This window comes from Phoca vitulina, unplaced genomic scaffold, assembly GCF_004348235.1.
Source record: "Phoca vitulina isolate PV1807 unplaced genomic scaffold, GSC_HSeal_1.0 scaffold11, whole genome shotgun sequence".
Taxonomy (NCBI): Eukaryota; Metazoa; Chordata; class Mammalia; order Carnivora; family Phocidae; genus Phoca; species Phoca vitulina.
In genome coordinates this window covers 531,463-537,553 of record NW_022589714.1, presented here as the reverse complement: position 1 = coordinate 537,553, position 6,091 = coordinate 531,463, and the positions used below count along the sequence as shown (strand labels likewise).

The following is a 6,091-nucleotide window of genomic DNA, read 5'->3' as shown; positions in this document are numbered from 1 at the left end:
GTATAACTTGTATTTTTATGGTTTCCAACGGACTATGAAATCAATATTTGATAAATATTTAACAATGAATAAAATTACTCCTATCAATCCAATGATTTACATTTATTTGATATTTCTATTTTTTTCATGGTTGCAATTATAGTGGCTATAAAATTGTGATTTTTAATTATTTCACTTAAAGTGAAAGTATTTCATAAACTGTTGCCTCATTTTTTTTCATAGTCTCAGGACTCATCATATTCATAGTTGCTCAGTCTACCACATAACTATGACTTAGCATGTCCTTTTTATATTTAGTTTTTCTAAAACCGAATCTGTCATTATAAAAGATTGTTAAAAGAGACTTTTCAATAAATTATTTTAATTTCTTCCTTTGAATGTTTCCCTTTGACAAAATGAGTGATTTCTCTGAATAAGGGTTGGACTAATTTGTAGTTCTTAAACTTTGTAATTGATTTTTAATTGGTTAATTAATTTTTATTTGATAAATTGTCATTCAAAAAAGTTACTTTATAATCTTCAACATTATGATTTTTCTCTATCACATCACCTGTCGATCAATCAGCACAACTTCTTTTTGTGTGATACGTCTGATGACCACTTTCTTTATTAGAAGAATTGATGCATTAACATTGTAAATGGTTGAATTGAGCTTGGCTACATGAAAGCTTGTGTTTTGTGTTTCCTCTCATTACTCATGATGCTACAATTTTATCCTTTAAAAAAATCTCTGTTATGATAATAGTGTTTAATAATAATGAGTATTTTCTTACTGGAAAGAATTTCTTCATAAGGAGTCAAACATTAAGCCGTGGTTTTGCTCATTTATACTGTGGCAAGTATAAACAGAGGTCATAACAGATGAGGAGCCAGGCTGATGGTTATGGCTACATCGGGCAAAACTGAAGCTGTAGAATTAGCTGGGAATTGAAGTTGCCTGTGTCTTCACATTTCTTTTCCAATTTGATTTTAGTATTGCTTAGGATCATTCATTAACCAGTCATCAAAAGTAACCCTTAGGTGCATAATGTAAAGTGAAGCAGAGGGTTCTGAAGGAAAGGCAGAAGAGAAGACTTCCACCCTTCACACACTGAAAAATAAAACATGTTTCACTAATCATAAAATATCAGTGTCTCTTGCAAGATAGACCTGGCCATGGTAGACACTATGTATTAGTGTTTTATGAGTATAAAAAAATGAATTAATGGAAGTATAAAAAGTCTTTTGCTTTCAAAAACATTATTATAAAAGTTGAAATGCAGCAAATAAAATGTAGAACTCCATCCAGTTTGAAAAGCTAAATGCTTATTTGGAATGATATTGTGTAATGAACTTGATTCATATTATAAATAAAATTACATCTACTGTTTTTGCAGGTGGAAGACATAGAAACAATATGAATTTCTTGTTTCATTTTTTTAAACAATGAATTTCTAAAAAGAAATGCAAAACATTTGCTAGTAGACATTACTAAATGCTGACATGACACAAGATTGATTCATTTTTTTGACTCATATATTAGCTAAAAACCCTAAAATATAGATACTCATTTTGGGAAGAAAAAATAATTACCTTTCAAATCATTACATTTTTTGTTGTTCTTTTTCTTCTTTATCAATGCCATTATTTACAGCTCCAAAGCCTTAGGTCTCTGAGTTTCTATTTTTCTTCCCATACCAATGATTTGTGGTATTAGTGCAGGTCATTGATTCTGCACTGCTGAGCTCTCCAGCTTATGGCAGACAAAGGGGCTGGGGGTGTGTCTTTAAAATGCCCTTTACTTTCAAAATTCGCACTGTAGAAATGACACCTCTAGTTTTATAACTGTGCAGCTTGCACTGTGTTGCATAAAATGTTCTCCCAAGTGGACAAGGTCACTTGCTTTTGGGAATAATTCTTATTCTTTTTGTTCAACAAGGGTTGAAAATATTATTGCATATCTTTGCAGTCTGGGTTTTGAAACTATATTAGCTAATAAAATATTTTATATTTTTAAGTGAAAACTTACCTTACATATTTTCTGATGCTAAATATGTCAGGCATTTAGCAGTAGATGCGTCATCATTTAAGCATTGTGATAGTAATGATGTTAATATCAGTTTTCAATTAGCAATAATCGCGCCTCGGATAAACCTCATTGGCTACGATACTGCCACTGCACAAAGCTTGATGTTAATATCAGAAGTAACCAAACTTGCTACAGGATGATTTATGTTGCTGCATAACATACAATATTTTCAAGAAACTGTTATATAATTTAAAAAATCTGCAGGATCAAACTTTATATCTGGAAGAAGTAGGAAGTGAAAGATAAGGTGATAAATGTATGAATTCAGTCAATATAGAGATCACTATCTTATATTACAAGACTGACAAAGATAACCCTATACTATTCACTATAAGTTCATAGAATCATAGGATTTTGCAACTGCAGTTTTCTCTTTCTGAAAGGTTCTTTCACACTTGCCACTTTTCCTGGCAAACCCCTACCTATTTTTTCAGACCTCCTTTTTTTTTCTTTAAGAATAAATTTTTCCCCTACTGTGAGTCCCCACATCAAACACATCTTCATTATGATTAACTATAATTTCTCCTCCATTAGCTCTGTGAAGGTGTAGGTCATATCTGTCCTGTTCATCATGATATCTTCAGCACCTGCCACTGTGATTTGACTTGGTTCTTAACACATGCTCTGGATTTAGACTGCTGGTTTTAAATCCTGGCTCAGCTGCTTAACAATTGTGTGACCTTGGCCAAGAGGCTTAACCCGTCTTCTCTGCCTTAGTTTCCTCGTCTTTAAATTGAGGTTAAATATAGTACCTACTTTTTAGGGGCACCTGAGTGGCTCAGGCAGTTAAGTGTGGGACTCTTAGTTTTGGCTCAGGCTGTGATCCTAGGGTTGTGGGGTCAAGCTGCGTATCTGGCCTGCATGGGGCTCATGCTGGATGTGGAGCCAGCTTGGGATTCTGTCTCCCTCTCCTTCTGTCCCTACCCCCCGACTTCTCTCTCTAAAAAAAAAAAAAAAAAAAAAAAAGGTACCTACTTTATAGAGTGGTTGTGAAGATTACATTATTTAATACTTGCATAATACTTAGAATAGAACCTGTCTGGCACATTATAAAACTATAGCAAATGGTAACTATTAATATTACTATTATCATTCTGTGAACACTCATTAACCAAATGTTGAATTTATATGTAACAAGTATTTTGTATGCAGGTGACATGGCTTTATTGATATAAAGTATTTTAAATTTTTTTTTAACAATATTTATTTGAGAGAGTGGGGGGAGGGTCAGAGGGAGAGAGACTCTTAAGCAGACTCCGAGCTGAGGGCAGAGCCCCACTCTAGGCTTTATCTAGCGACCCTGAGATCATGACCTGAGCCCAAACTAAGAGTTTGAGGCTTAACCAACTGTGCCACCCAGGTGCCCCATAAATATTTTAATAAACAATTGGACAAAATCAGCCATCCTTTTGATAAATGCTTTGGAGTTGAAATTATTTGGCAAGTTAACTCATTAATTAGGGTGATGGTCTGAAAACTCTGTTATCTTCAAGGCTTCACCACTAAATTGTACCATTCAAAGTCTGATATATTAAGATCCTTTTTGTGAGGGGGGCGGAGCAAGATGGCGGAGAAGTAGGAGACCTGGATTTTGTCTGGTCCCAGGAATTCAGCTGGATAGGGATCAAACCATTCTAAACACCTACAAACTCAACAGGAGATCGAAGAAAAGTATAGCAACAACTCTCTGAACAGAAAAGTGACTACTTTCTGGAAGGTAGGACATGTGAGAAGTGAATCCGAGGCGATATTCGGGAGGATAGACGGCAGGGGAGGGGGCCTCTATCGGCTGCTTCTGCAAAGAGATAGAGCCGCGGAGTACAAAATCAGAACTTTTAGAAGTCAGCTCTGCTGAGGGACGTGGCTAAGTGGGGGGTGGAATCCTCGTGGGACAGTGTGGTCTCAGGACCCCTGGGGTCACAGAAAGACCAGGGGTGCCTGAGTGTGGCAGAGCTCCCAGGTATCAGAGCAGGGAAGCTGGCTGCAGAGACGGAGCCCGGGAATGGGCTCACAGCTCGGGGTTGCCATAAACCGTGATCCGCGGCACAGTCGGGCCACTGCTCCTCCAGCAGGGACCCAACAAGTGGCAGATCCGGGGAGACTCCCCTTCCTCCCCCGGGAGGAGCGGTGCGGGAGTGCACCGCAGGGATCTGCTGGGTTTGGAGACTCCACGGCTGGGGTTGTGTGCCAGAGATAGAAACACTCGGTCATGGGGCGCCTGGGTGGCTCAGTTGTTAAGCGTCTGCCTTCAGCTCAGGTCATGATCCCATGGTCCTGGGATCAAGCCCCGCATCGGGCTCCCTACTCCGCAGGAAGCCTGCTTCTCCCTCTCCCACTGCCCCTGCTTGTGTTTCCTCTCTCGCTGTGTCTCTCTCTGTCAAATAAATAAATAAAATCTTTAAAAAAAAAAAAAAGAAACACTCTGTCACAGGCTGGGTGAGCACGGAGTGCGGCCAGAGACCAGGGAGATGGGAGTGATTGACTGCTTTTCTCTGGGGGCACACTGAGGAGTGGGGGCCCTGAGTTCTCAGCTCCTCCGGGGCAGAGATTGGGAGGCCATCATTTTCACTCTCATCCTCCAAAGCTGTAGGGAAAGCTTGCAGGGAAGAAAAGCTCCCGAGAGCAAACCCAAGCAGATTACTTAGACCGGCCCAGGAAAGGGCGGGGCAATGCCACCTCCGGCAAAGACATTTGGGAACCATGGCAACAGGCCCCTACCCCAGAAGATCAGCAAGAACAGCCAGCCAAGACCAAGTTTACCGATCAATGAGAACGGCAGAAATCCAGTGCTAAGGGAATACTGCACATAGAATTTATGGCTTTTTTACCATGATTCTTTAGTCTTTCAAAGTTAGTTTTTTTTTTAACTTTTGTTTTTGAATTTTTCTTTTTCCCTTTTTCAACTAACATCTTATCAATCCCTTTTTTAAAAAATGTTTTTTATTTGTCATTTTTAGAGTCATATTCTATCCCTTCATAGTAGTTAACCTTATTTTTGGTGTGTATGTATATATATATATTTATATATAAGTTTTTCTCTCTTTAAAATTTTGAGCTAGAGTTTCTTCTAACAGATCGAAATATACCCTAAATCTCTAGTGTATGGCTTTGTTCTAGTCTCCTGCCTGATCACATTCTCTCCCTTTTTTTTTTTTAAATCCTCTTTCTTTTTTTTCAACCAACTTCTTATCTTAACAATTCCTTTTATAAATTCTTTTATAATTTTCATCTTTACAGTCACATTCCATCCCTCCATCGTATTAACCCTTATTTTTGTACATATATAAGTTTTACTTTCTTTAAAATTTTGGGAGGCACTTTCTTCTAACAGACCAAAATACATCCAAACCTAGTGTGTGGCACTGATCTATGCACAAGCCTGATCATATTTGATCATATTCTGTTTTTATTGTTTTGTTCTGTTTTTGTTCATTTTTATCTTTTTCTTTTTCTTTTTCCTTTCTTTCCCTTTTTATTCCCCCAGTTTCAGGTCTTTTCTGATTTGTTTAGTGTATATTTTCTGGGGACGTTGTTACCCTGTTAGCATTTTGTTCTCATTCATCTATTCTCCTCTGGACAAAATGACAAGATGGAAAAAATCACCTCAACGAAAGGAACAAGAGGCAGTACCGATGGCCAGGGACCTAATCAATATGGACATTAGTAAGATGTCAGAACTAGAGTTCAGAATGATGATTTTAAAGATACTAGCTGGGCTTCAAAAAAGCATGGAAGTTATTAGAGAAACCCTTTCTGGAGAAATAAAAGAACTAAAATCTAACCAAGTCGAAATCAAAAAGGCTATTAATGGGGTGCAATCAAAAATGGAGGCTAACTGTTAGGATAAATGAGGCAGAAGAGGGAATCAGTGATATAGAAGACCAAATGATGGAAAATAAAGAAGTTGAGAAAAAGAGAGCTAAACAACTACTGGATCACGAGGGCAGAATTCGAGAGATAAGTGATACCATAAGACGAAACAACATTAGAATAATTGGGATCCCAGAAGAAGAAGAAAGAGAG

The 6,091-nt window shown here is 37.8% G+C and overlaps 1 pseudogene; it reads right to left on the bottom strand.

The window, feature by feature from the left end:
* Positions 1–1,994: 1,994 nt before the first annotated feature.
* Positions 1,995–2,167, bottom strand: LOC116635936 (annotated as a pseudogene).
* Positions 2,168–6,091: the final 3,924 nt, after the last annotated feature.